The sequence below is a fragment of the Diabrotica virgifera genome, chromosome 1 (genome assembly GCF_917563875.1).
Source record: "Diabrotica virgifera virgifera chromosome 1, PGI_DIABVI_V3a".
NCBI classification, from domain to species: domain Eukaryota; kingdom Metazoa; phylum Arthropoda; class Insecta; order Coleoptera; family Chrysomelidae; genus Diabrotica; species Diabrotica virgifera.
The window spans coordinates 303,318,068-303,331,582 of NC_065443.1; the positions used below are offsets into that span (position 1 = coordinate 303,318,068).

At 31.9% G+C, this 13,515-nt stretch overlaps 1 protein-coding gene across 9 annotated transcripts in view; it reads right to left on the reverse strand.

Annotated features, from left to right (window-relative positions):
- The window catches only part of LOC126885706 (uncharacterized protein CG43867), a 351,135-nt gene that overhangs the window by 81,007 nt on the left and 256,613 nt on the right, over positions 1-13,515 (reverse strand). The window contains exon 1 of one of the 9 annotated variants that reach the window (XM_050652472.1): positions 10,971-11,204. The exons of 7 other annotated variants lie outside the window; for them this stretch is intronic. The gene's annotated coding sequence lies outside the window, so the exon portion shown is untranslated. Of the gene's footprint in view, positions 1-1,017; positions 1,166-10,970; positions 11,205-13,515 lie in introns of those variants that run through there. One more of the 9 variants, XM_050652478.1, reaches the window with a different exon arrangement.

Sequence of the window (13,515 nt, forward strand, 5' to 3'; positions counted from 1 at the left end):
AAAAAGTCATTCCTGGGTATGACCCAATGACTTCCATGAATAATTTTAAAAAAATTATCAATATGTTGCTTTAACCTGTATTCGTCGCATCTTCTTGCTTGCTGCCTCTTCGGAATTGCTATAAAAACAGACTTGGCCATTCCTCAGGTATTTCACCAGAAGTTCACCATCTGTAGTTTTCACCAAATGTGGTTTTCTTCTAACATTTTTGAGCGTTCACCTGGTATGTGATCTGGTCCGGTTTCTTTCTTGGTTTTCATCATTTCGGCATCATTGGTATCAAAATGGATGCCGATAAAGAAAAAGCAACAACTTGCTCAGTGAGCATAAACCTATAGAGATGATTAATAAAATAGGCCATATAATACAAATTGGTAGAAATAATCAACGAACTCCACCAAAAAGTAGAACTGACATGGACCGCCTTTATTAACCTGGGAATCAGATCATTCCGCATTCTACATTATCACACCAAAATCAAATCTTCCATTTCATGTATCTTAAACGAAAGGTTTTTAATCACTGGATCCTGCTTGTTCTCACATACAATGCAGAAACCTCAACTTTGACAAAAAACATGCTTAATAAAATATGAACCACATGATATGTTATGAACTACCACATAATATGAACCACATAATATAAACCACATAATATATTATATTATGGTATGATCACTATTGTACCTGTCTCTAAGATTCCAAGCAAAGAAACTCGAAGAAGAACCAGCGTGTAAGATGCTGTGGAAAAAATAACTACCTTAAAATAGAATGGTGTAGAAAATATCGCAAGAAATGACAATAATAAACACGAGAAAGGATGATAAAAGATAAAAGAAAGATCGAATGACGATACACAGAAAATGCCTTTCCAAATAAGGATCGTCCTCTAACAAGATGGACTGACGACAAGATGCACATGATAGGGAGATATTGGAGCATTCAAAGGAGGCTTATGTCCAGCAGTGGACAAATGTATAAGCTGAATGATGATAATGAAGAAAAATTTAGTACTTACATTAAATCACCAAATGTTTCTCTATTTGGTGTTTTTATTTTGCAGAAACACTAATTTACACGTGAGCAAAGTAAATTCTTTTACAAAATTAGGAGAACCAAAAATAAATTGTTGCATCTAGTATTTATTTACAATACAATTCTACGATAATCCCAACACACTATCAAATCATCTATAAAACGACGCCGTCTGCTGTTGTATCATCCCAAAATACATTATTATCTCACTACGCTCATTGTTATTACAACGAATCATTACAAACACTAATTCGTCAGAATTTCGTGATAGTGTGCGTTTTCCCACAATGTTTTTGATTAATTCAATCATTCAATGAACCTAATGTGGTGTACTTAATTAATTTATCTTGTTTAATATCGTTTAAAAAAGAGAACCCACGAAATATTTTGTTGGTTTTTGTGATTCATTTATTTGAGGTTGGGATCAAAGGCATCGACTTACTAGTTTCCTGTGTGTCGGAAGTATGTATACGTAAACATGCAGGTTGGTCCAATAAATAAAATTTGTAGTCCATTCTTTCACGGTTTTTGCTCTAAATTTTAAAGAACCGCTTGAATTGACATGAAATTTGGCACACGTATAGCTTACATGTCAAAGAAAAAAAGTGATATTGTGCCGATGTGTGCTTTTGACCTGGGGGTGACTTTCACCCCCTCTTGGGGGTGAAAAAATATATGTCCAAAATATGTCCGGAAATGGGCAAACTGACTAATTTTAAGTAACTTTTGTTCTATAGAGCTTTTTCGCCAAGTCAATACTTTTCGAGTTATTTGCGAGTGAATATGTTCATTTTTCAACAAAATAACCACATTTTTAGACGGTTTTTCGCAAATAACTCAAAAAGTAAGTATTTTGTCGAAAAAAACGTTCTTAGCAAAAATATAGCTTATAAAAAAGTAAAAAAAATGGTGTACGTGTTAGGTCTCTGGATCTTGTAGATCCAGAGTTATAGCCAATGAAAAATAGATTCATATTCACCAAATTTCAAATAGAATATTTCGACGTGAAATATCCAAAAAATTAAGCACTTTTTGGGAAAAACCTGTTATAACTTTTTTAAAGTGTTTAAAAAAGCTTTATTTCCGTTTTAACAAAAAGTTTATTGCATTAAATTTAAGCAAGTTACGCTCAAAATAAAGTTGGTCCCTTTTGTTTTTGCAAAAAAAAATCGGGAAGACCACCCCCTAATTAGCAACTTAAATGAAATTAATCGTTACCGCTCCACAAATTATTTTACTTATGTTGGGTTTATATTATGATCTGTATGTTTCATCGATTCAAAATGCTTATTTTTGAAAAAATTTGGTTTCAAAGTAAAATTTTTAAAAATTTAAATTTTGAAAAATATGCTTTTTTTCAAAATAACTTAAAAATTGTTAGAGATACCAAAAAACTCGGTAAACAAAAAAAGTTAGATTTGCTTTTCTGAATATCATGTATTTTTTTGTTTTTCTGTTAGACAAAAACTGATTAAGATTTGGTGTTTCTAAATTTGCATACATTCGTGATCAGTGACTCGTTCAACCCCTTTTAACTACAGCCCTTTCAATAATAAGGACTTTGAACCGATGAAACTTACAGATCATATAAACAATATATACACGAGTCAAGAAACTTTTGAAGTCGTAAGTCGTAACGATTAAGTTCATTTAAGATACTAATTAGGGGGTCAAAACCAAAAGGGACAAACTTTATTTTGAGCGTAACTTGTTTAATTTTGATGCTAGAAATTTTTTTTACCAAACAAAAATGAAGATCTTTTTAAACACTTTAAACAAGTTGTAATGAGGTTTTCCAAAAATGTGCTTCATTTTTGGTCATTTCACGTTAAAGTATTCCATTTGGAATTTGACGAATATGAACCTATTTTTCATTAGCTATAACTCTGCTTCTACTAGGTGTAGAGACCTGATATATACGTCATTTTCTAAAAATTTTTACAGGTTATATTTTTGCTAAGAATGTTTTTTCGACAAAATACTTACTATTTGAGTTATTTGCGAAAAACCGTCTAAAAGCGTGGTTATTTTGTTGAAAAAATGACCATATTCACTGCCAAATAATTCGAAAAGTATCGACTTAGTGAAAAAACTCTATAGAACAAAAGTTACTTAAAATTAGCCAGTTTATCCATTTCCTGACTTTCTTTGGACGAATATTTTTTCACCCCCCTCAGCCAGTTTATCCATTTCCTGACTTTCTTTGGACGAATATTTTTTCACCCCCAAGAGGGGGTGAAAACCACCCCCAGGGCAAAAGCACATATCGGCACAATATCACTTTTTTTGACTTGTTAGCTATGTGTATGCCAAATTTCATGTCAATCCAAGCGGTTCTTTAAAATTTAGAGATTTTGCAATATTTTACCGTTAAATAACGGACTATTGTCCCAATATAGAAGCCCACTAAATATAGAAGATTTGGGAAAATATAAATAGTTTGAGTTTTTGTGCACTATTACGATTTGCACCGAAAAAAAATTTATTGATTTGTTTTCATTCCAAAATAATAGTCAGATAACCACAGTATTTTTATGCTGTGATATAAAAAGACGTCTGGTTCTTAAAATATAATATATTTATCGTCACTTTTTACTATAAAAACAGATACATACAGTATTTTTGTTACATTGAGTGTCGTCTATTTTTGAAGTTATACTTCTTTAGGCACGAGGGTAAATTTTTCATTTTACTGGGCGCATTCGCACACCGACAGTATGGTATGAAACGTTATACGGGATCTAATTGGGTGTTAAAATCATCTGTCAATAATTGTTCAATATGGAGATTTTGGATAAACAAATTAACGTTGTGTATATTAGATTTTATTGTTGTGATGAAAGAGAAAAAAGCAAGTTTATAATATTGTAGTGACTTTTTAAATAGTTTTTAAAAGCGACAGGTACGTAATAATTGTAAATGTTTCAGTATCCTAATAAAAAATTTCATAGGTAATTCTTTAAAAAGGAATTCTCTGGAAAATTTAAAAAGAACCTACCAAAACAGCTTTTAATGCTTTGATTTACATAATTTGATTACCATCTAAATTTCTATCAATATTCACCTAATATATTGTTTTCTTCGTCTATGTTTTGTTGTATTTTAATATTTCTTTTAATAATTTCAATTCAAAATCAAAATAATTTGTTTAAATTCAGAACCGTCAAAAGTTTAATCCGTTTAGTTAGTTGATCTTCGCACATGATGACACATGTCTCCGTGGGTAAAAGTTTAAAGTGAATGAATTTTAATACTGACTGCGCTGATAAGCGGGTTCGAACCCAAATGGAAACTTTTATTTTTGAAGTTATACTTCTTTAGGCGCGATTGAGAGTAAAATTTCATAATTCTGCGCTCATGCGCACACAGACAGTATGGTATAAACGTTATACGGGATCTGATTGGGTGTTGAACTCATCTGTCAATAATTGTTCAATATGGAGATTTTGGATAAACAAATTAATGTTGTGTATATTAGTTTTTATTGTTGTGATGGCAGAGAAAAAAGTATATAATATTGTAGTGACTTTTTAAATAATTTTTAAAAGCGACAGGTACGTAATAATTGTAAATGTTTCAGTATCCTAGTAAAAAATTTCATAGGTATTGTCGAAGCGAAGATCGGTGGAATATGCGCATTTTATCAATGAAATTCGATATTTTTAAGATATTCCAGAAGCCGCTACAGATAAAATGTTTTAACGACCTATTCATCATTCAGAATTACTCAACGGATATTAGTACATTTAAAATAATTAAGACGATAACCGGATAACATTGATTTAATGAGTAAAATTTAGTTTTTTTTTACTTTAATGACAAAAAAAGCAAGCCCATTAGCAGAACCCAATTAAAAATTATTTTGCACATCATATTTGAAACATTATTTGGTTGAAAAATCTCATTTTTGTTGGCAAAAAAATATATTAATTTGTTTGGACTAAATTACAGTTGTGCTTATCTTAAAAAGGATATGTTACTATCAACATTCGCACAGTGTTGCCAAGCTGAATTTTGTTATTTTGGGTGTAAATTTTTTCCACGGATCTCCGAGGGTACTTTACCTACCTATTATTAGGAAAATTTAAAAAGAACCAACCAAAATAGTATGTAATGTTTTGATTTACATAATTTGATTATCATCAAAATTTCTATCAATATTCACCTAATATATTGTTTTCGTACTCTATGTTTTGTTGTATGGTAATATTTTTTTCAATTCTAAATAATTTCAATTCAAAATCAAAATTATTTGGTTAAATTCAGAACCGTCAAAAGTTTAATCCTTTAGTTAGTTGATCTTCGCACATGATGACACATGGCCTCCGTGGGTAAAAGTTTAAGGTGAATGAATTTCAATACTAACTGCGCTAATAAGCGGGTTCGAACCCCAATGGAAACTTTTATTGTTTTATTTTTTTTTGTACATTTTATGATTGTAAGTTTATTTATTATATAATTTTTTTTTTCAGAAAATACGTATTTAGTTAAAATTTTTTCCTACATTGTTGAGAAATCATTTGTGGCATTTTTCAATGTGTTTGTTTGTGTGTGTTTTTTCCTTTTATTATTTTAATTTTTGGCACCGTTTTATGACAAGTAGTAAGTATTAAAATTAGTTTGATATTTAAATAAAATATAAATGAACTGTTTAAAGTATATTAATTTCGTTGAAATCATATAATAGAAATATAACTTCTTACGTGCGTACAAAGTACACACACATTATTTTTATTATGTTTTTTATACATTTTATGATTGTAAGTTTATTTATTATATAATTTTTTTTTCAGAAAATATGTATTTAGTTAAAAATTTTTCCTACATTGTTCAGAAATCATTTGTGGCATTTTTCAATGTGTTTGTTTGTGTGTGTTTTATTCATTTATTATTTTAATTTTTGGCACTGTTTTAATAAAAATTTTTTAGAAGTAGTAAGTATTAAAATTAGTTTAATATTTAAATAAAATATAAATAAACTGTTTTAAGTATATTAATTTCGTTGAAATCATATAATAGAAGTATAACTTTGAAATCATATAATAGAAGTATAACTTCTTACGTGCGTACAAAGTACACACACACACACACACTCTTTTTTTAATCTACAAAACAAATACTTTTGATTGACTCGACTGAGCATGACCAGATTATTTTGAATGCTCAATGGTAGATGATATTTAAGGTTAGGTTACGAAAGGAGTAGATTTACACAGTTTTTAGTTTTTATCTAAATAAGAGTGCTATGTTAGAAAATATAAGCAATTGGTAATTCTGTGACAAAATCAGTCGCTGGTCTATTTGGCCTAATTTCTACAAGGAAGTGCGATAATGCGTAGCTACCAGATCTATTCCAAATGCAGCGCGATCTGCTAAAACGATTTCTTGATAATCTTAAGCCAACATAATTATTTATATATTGTGGAAAGCATATATTATGCAGGTGTCACTCTGGTAGTACTGCAGATTTTCTCACATGTTGCTCGACGTACTTCGTTAAGATAATATGACACCAGCTTGACAGTAAGCTCACCAGTTTGTTGATGTCTTGGTCACTAAAGAGTGGAATAAAGTCTATTTACCAAAAACCTCACTTAAATCGCGAGTCGTTTATCACATGAAATATCAATTTTTTTAACTTCGTCAGCAGTGCTGTTTGGTGGATAGAATACTGTTGCTGGCATTGATGACAGAATCAATGAGGAGGAAGTCTTCAGCAAACCTATGGATGCACTATAGATATTTTGCTCATAGAGACATGGTTATGCCTCGGAACAGGTCACTTTCAATAATGACGACCAATGCGACAAAGGGAAAACGAAACATATTCTTCGAATCGTTACGTGCATTATTAAATCGCTAACCACAAGAAAACAAGAACAAAGAACAATCATAGCAGAATAAAAAGCATAAAAGCATAAAAGAATAGCAGAAATGTGCAGAAACACTTATATTATCCAAAGCGATGAAGTGGAAGAAAGCTAAGTGCAAGGTAAAGCAAACATCTTAGACTCAGCTAAAGAAGCTCTGGGCGAAAGTGCTCCCAATGAGAAAAATTCCGTGGTTCTGTACAGAGATAAAAGAAAAATGCAAAGAAAAAGTTTACCTGAAATACATATCAAACAAGTTACAATAAAGGTACGAAGATTACAAGTGAATAAAAAATAAAACACATTCACTTATAAGAAGAATTAAAAACGAGCACTTGGAACGTTCCTCAAAAGAACTGGATCATGTCTTTTATTTAACCTCTAAGAGGTCAAATAGCGGGAAGTGAAGGAATTACTTATATTATTTCTTGTTAGATTTTATATTATAATATATTTCTTTCTTCTTGAAATACATACTCTATTTTATTTCCTTTGCATTTGTTGGATTTTCTTGTGACTTTCTTTATTTTCTTTGTCGTCATAATCACAGAACATGAAATCAGTTCAGTATCAGTTCTGTGAAATCATCTTTATGTGATATTCGTAAAATAAAAGAATGATATATTTTTGTTTGCTTTAGCAACAGTTGTTTTTCCATTTCCTGGATTTAAAGTAAAGAATCACAATATTCATTTCTTCTTCTGTCAAAAATCATTATGCCTCCCGATATTTTTGTTTTTTTTTTTGTTTATTAATTTCTTAAAGTTAATATTTTTCTTTTAGCTACTTATTTTAATGTAGTAATATAGCTGATTCTAGTAAAATTTTTTTTAAAGCATTTTCACTAAAAAAGGAATTTTGTAGTAAACATCTAAAAAAAAAGTAGAAAAAATCGAAAAAAGTTTTTGCCAGTTCACTTTTGCCCAGAGAAAACCTTGATTATTATTCCAGAGACTTGTTTCGCCTTTGTTTAATACCAGATACCCGTTCACGTATTTCGAACTTTTGCACCACAGGTATTCAAAACTGTAGCAAATGATCAAATCCACGTAGGTAATTTTCGTTTCAACATCCGGATTGAATGCGGCATCACGTATTCGCCTTCACCTACCACCGCAGTTCGTGGATAAACGCGATAAATAAAAACTGCAATTGCGAGAATCTACCCTCATAATCTCGCCGTGTTTTTTCATAAATTATTTTTATAGGGATTACGCGAAGTATTTATGGATCTAGTTAGAGGATGGGATTTTCTCATAATTAGGTTTATTAAAAGCAGCGTTTATTATACGTCTTCAAGGTGCTTTGGGATAACAAAAAAGTGTTGAGTAATTAAGAAAGAAATTATAAAAATAAAGATAGAACCTTAAAATCCTTTATAAAAGGTATATTTGTTAAAATCCCTATACAGGGCTACATCAAAGACAGAACTAGTTTTCGATCGGTTGACCGATCATCATCAGTGCAATCTTAGAATCTACATGCAAGCCACCAAAGTAAAAATAACAGGGTAAAAACCCTTTACAATTGATCCGTCATCGGAACATATGACAAAGATGTGAATTATAACATGGATGATTAAGATATCCAATGTTTTTCGCCCGAGGTACCAATGAGCTCTATCTGACAAGTTCACATCATGACTGTACGGAAGCAAGGTTCTTTCTTTTTCCCTATTACTTTGTAATACCGATCCTAGGTACTAAAAATTATTAGGTATTTTTACAACCAATTTACCATCTAAATTTGCCTTGCATCTGCCTTGTATCGGTTTCTTTACGTATCCGTCTCTCTTCAATACTTTTATGGTGTGACGTGTGACACTAAGTTGGTAGTTTGTGGACCTGTAGTTTGTACACAGTTGTTGACCTTGTTTACCTTGCTTTTGTAAAACATGTACTAACATACTGCTTCTCCATTCGTCTGACAATTGTACCAGTTCCATATTTTTATTAAATAAAGTTGTTAGCCAAGTTGTTCCTGTCTCTCCTAATGTTGTTCACATATCCCCAGGAATACCATCTGGTCCAATTGCTTATCCTTTCTTTACCTACCTCTTGAAGTGCTTGAGCTACTTTCTCGTTTGTTTTAGTTTTGGAGACCATTGTTGTTACTGTCTCTGTTAACTCAACTGAACTTTTTCTATCTTTTTTGATATCCTTTTCGTGAATTAGTATTTTATTATTTTCATCTCGGATACATATAATCTCATTAAAATGTTTTGCTATTTTGCTCTATGCTTAGCTATTTCATATATCTCTGTTTCTCTTTCCCTGGTATAAGTTAATCGTATATATTTGTATACTCTTCTATTATAGCATTTGGTATGGTCGAAGCGAAGATCGGTGGGATATGTGCATTTTATCAATGAAATTCGATATTTTTAAGATATTCCAGAAGCCGCTACAGATAAAATGTTTTAACAACCTATTAATCATTCAGAATTACTCGACGGATATTAGTACAGTTAAAATAATTAAGACGATAACCAGACAATAATGATTTAATGAGTGCAATTTGAAGTTTTTTTACTTTAATGACTAAAAGAGCAAGCCCATTAGCAGAGCCCAATTAAAAATTATTTTGCACATCATAATTGAAACATTATTTGGTTGAAAAATCTCATTTTTGTTGGCAAAAAAAAATATTCATTTGTTTGGACGAAATTACAGTTGTGTTTATCTTAAAAAGGATATGTTACTATCAACATTCACACAGTGTTGCCAAACTGAATTTTGTTATTTTGGGTGTAAATTTTTTCCACGGATCTCCGAGGGTACAATTCTTCTACTTTTGTTTCCTTTTAGTGTTTACTTTTTGACTTTGGTTTATATCATTTTATCTTCTCTTTTATTTTTTCTTGAACTTTGCTTTACCACCATCAAGTCACTTTTTTTTTGGACTTTTTCCCTGTCGTTTTTCCAAGTATTTCAATAGCAGTACCTCTAATGATACTGGTCATTTTCCTCCAAATTGTAGTAACCCTTTGATGTTCGACCAAATTGTTTCTACTACTTTTGCCCTGAATAGATCTTCTTTCCTATCTTTTATCCCTCTAGTGCCCGAATTGTTTTGGTCCCACTACCAAATTTTACACTAAACTGAAAATTACGGTGTAACAATTTATCTTATCCGTCAAATTTTTAACAGTTAATGCTTACCCAATCTAGTCCAGAGGCTGGTTTGTGTATTGTAGCTATAAAGCACTAATAGTAAGCTTATAGAAACTTTTATTACGGTCTGCCTTGGGGCGGACTAGGGCACTAGAGGGTTAACATCCACCACTTGATTTTTTTGTTCTTTCCGATAATTTGGTTTAGTTTCGCTCTTTTACTTCGAAATCGAGCACAAACAACTTATATTATGTTGTTTGTTTATTGTATGTCTCATTAAATATTACCTTGCAGTCATTGCATTTACGTAGATATATCTTCTTTTCTTATCATGAAATAATTTGTTTAAGAATGTTATTGTCCACTTTTGTATGGCATAAGTTGTGATTCTCTCTTGTGAAAGAATCTGTTAACAGTCGGCATACCTAATATTATTGCTAATTGAAGAAAATTATCTTCAGATTCATTTCTACTTTAAAAGCTTAGTCCTCCATCTACCTATCCTAGATTCTTTTGAAAAACTCATATCATAATATGAATACTAACGTTAGCACTCATAAATAAATTTTCAGTTTAGTACCTATATCTAGGAGAAAATAATAATGTATGTTTCAAGCTTTCAGAACCAAGAAACCTCTGAAAATAGAGACAATTTTCTAACGAAACATAATATGGAAAATCGAAGAATGAGATATAATAAATGAATGCCTGTGCTACAATTGTTGATCAACAGTGAAATACACAAATGCAAGAAGATTCTTAACCACTCATGTAGCTACGTAGAATATAGAGCTCTAATAACCGCAGTTTATAAAATAAAATATGTCATAAGTACATATTTTATAAAAAAATATCCATTTTGACGACTATAATACAAGTTTTAGTTATCTAAACACCAAAAACTTTCAAAGGTCTCTAACAAAATAGTGCCCTAGAGCTAACAAAAAACATACCCATCATTTTGTAGCTCTTCATTTTCGCCGACATAAAAACACTTTCCGCCAATTAAAAAGCACACATTCGGCACAAGCACAGAATAAAACAAAACTAACACCGCTAAAAGTGAGAATCGGCACTACACAAAGCGGGAAATAAAAAAACAACGTCACTTATCTCTCTAACCCGAATGTCTAGCGCGTTATCACGTCCTAGCGAAACTGTTTTTGAGCACTAACTGTGGATCTAGCGAGCGGCAAGCGGCAAGAGAGTCGCTCTAATCCGCCGATTCCGCTGCTGGAAATGCGGTGGAAAGTAGAGATGTGCGCGACCAAGCCACAAGCTACAGCACTTAAGCAGTCTAGTTATCAAAATAATATCTGTTTGTCTCTTTAGGTTCATTGACATGCGACACTAACTAGAAAAACCGAACCTGTGACACTTGATTATGCAATCGATTTTTCATTTTTTTTATGTACCTACTCATAAAGTCTCATCTTTCGAACTTTTTTCTGCATTTTTCCTTTTGTTGCTTACTAGTATGATGCCTATCTGTTTCTTCTAGTTTTTTTTTCTGAGACATTTTTAATCAAAGCTTTAACCTACCTGTACTTCTTTCCCCGGACGATGTAGCATGATCACAGAATAATAATTCATTGGTGAGCTGTTGACGATCACTGCGTAATCCTATCCAATCGCGAATGTTCTTTAGCCATGAAATCTGATTTCTTTTAAAAAATCCACAAGGAAAAAGTTTCCCTGTAGTTGGCTGTATACCATATAATACAAAAAACAGTAAAATCCTGTATAAAAGGTATATTTAAAATCCTTCAAAAGGGCCACATCAAAATCACATAACTAGTTTTCGACTGGTTTGCCAGTCATCATCAGTGCTTACGTGCAGGGGCGGTTTCTCCATTGGTTCACTTGTGCAGTGAACACCCAATCAAATTTCATTAAAATACATATTTTTAAAAATCTCATAAATATCATTAAAATATTTTTTCTTAAATCTCATAAATATCATAGTATCATTAAAATATAACTGTATTTATTAATCACATAATTTGTTTGCACAACACCGCTACGCTAGATGCACGTGGTAAGTGCAGAATTTAAATTAAACCCAGCCACTATACAGTAACCCTATAGAAGAACGAGAGCTCTTAAATCCGTAAACCAGTGATTCGCCTATCTTAAAACATTGAAGATTTGTGCACTGCACATAGAGACCGGGGCGGAGCGTTTCGATTCACAGTTTGGCATTTTCTTTTGTGGGATTTTATTAAATACAATATTGGTAGGTAGTTTTTTTAGGATGAAGCCTTATTCAGTGAAGTTTATAAAAGAAAATGCAAATAGTTTTGAAAATCGACTTCTTATAAAAAGAATGGACTAACTTGGCCGGAGATAAACTTGGTACAAGAATGTGCAATAAGAAACAAAAAGTTTAAACATTGTTTTAAAGTTGAACAATGTAGAAAAACTTAGTGATTATATGGGTGTGATAAACTACATTCTTTTTTTTTGTTTGCCATGTTTAGTATTTTTAAAGAATAAAACTATAATTTCAATCTCGGTCTTTGGATGCCGTTAAAATAAACGGATTTTTAAACAGTTTTGACAAAGCCATTTCATTATTCGTAACTTCTGCCTCCACCTTCACCACCGAAGAAGCGCCATCATTCAGTAGTTATCATATTCTGCACAAAACAAAAAAAGTGTGTGACATCCTGATTAATCGGGTCAAAGATAGGTTTCATTTTACAGAACATCTTGTGGCGAGGCCCCAAAAATTTTTGCCTGCGGCGCTTCTTCACCGTTTGTATAATTACATTTTTTAATTGAACACCCTCCTTAAATTACCACGAGCCGCCACTGCTTACGTGCAATGTACATGCTAACCACCAAGATATTGTTTAACAAAAATATGTGGGTCAAAGCCCAGTAAAAGTAGTCCGTCAACGAAACATTGGTTTAAAACGCTATCTCTATCTCTATCCATTTCATTGTCACCTGCCGTCATCCTTTTAACATGTGAACAAGTCAAATCCACAGCTCAGATGTTACCTGGGGCAGATTAGCTAAATATTTTAAACATCCTAGCTTGATGTAGCGTTTTAAACCAATGTTTCCTTGACGGACTACTTTTACTGGGCTTTTACCCACATATTTTTGTTAAACAATATTTTGGTGGTTAGCATGCACATTGCACGTAAGCACTGATGATGACTGGTAAATCAGTCGAAAACTAGTTATGTGATTTTGATGTGGCCCTTTTGAGGGATTTTAGATATACCTTTTATACAGGATTTTACTGTTTTTTGATTTCTTTTAATTTTTCTTTGGCCCTCGATTTTTCTATTCATATTCAATACCTCACGAAACAACATTTCTTCTATTTAACACAGCTCGGTTGGTCTGTATCGCTGTCCACGGTATTCTTAGCACTTATAGGATATGCACCCAAGTATCAAACACCCCTAGGCGATTAGTCGTATAAACCTTCACAGTCTATATCTCCGTGCCATGTAATGATCAAATATGGCTTTGGCCCATTCT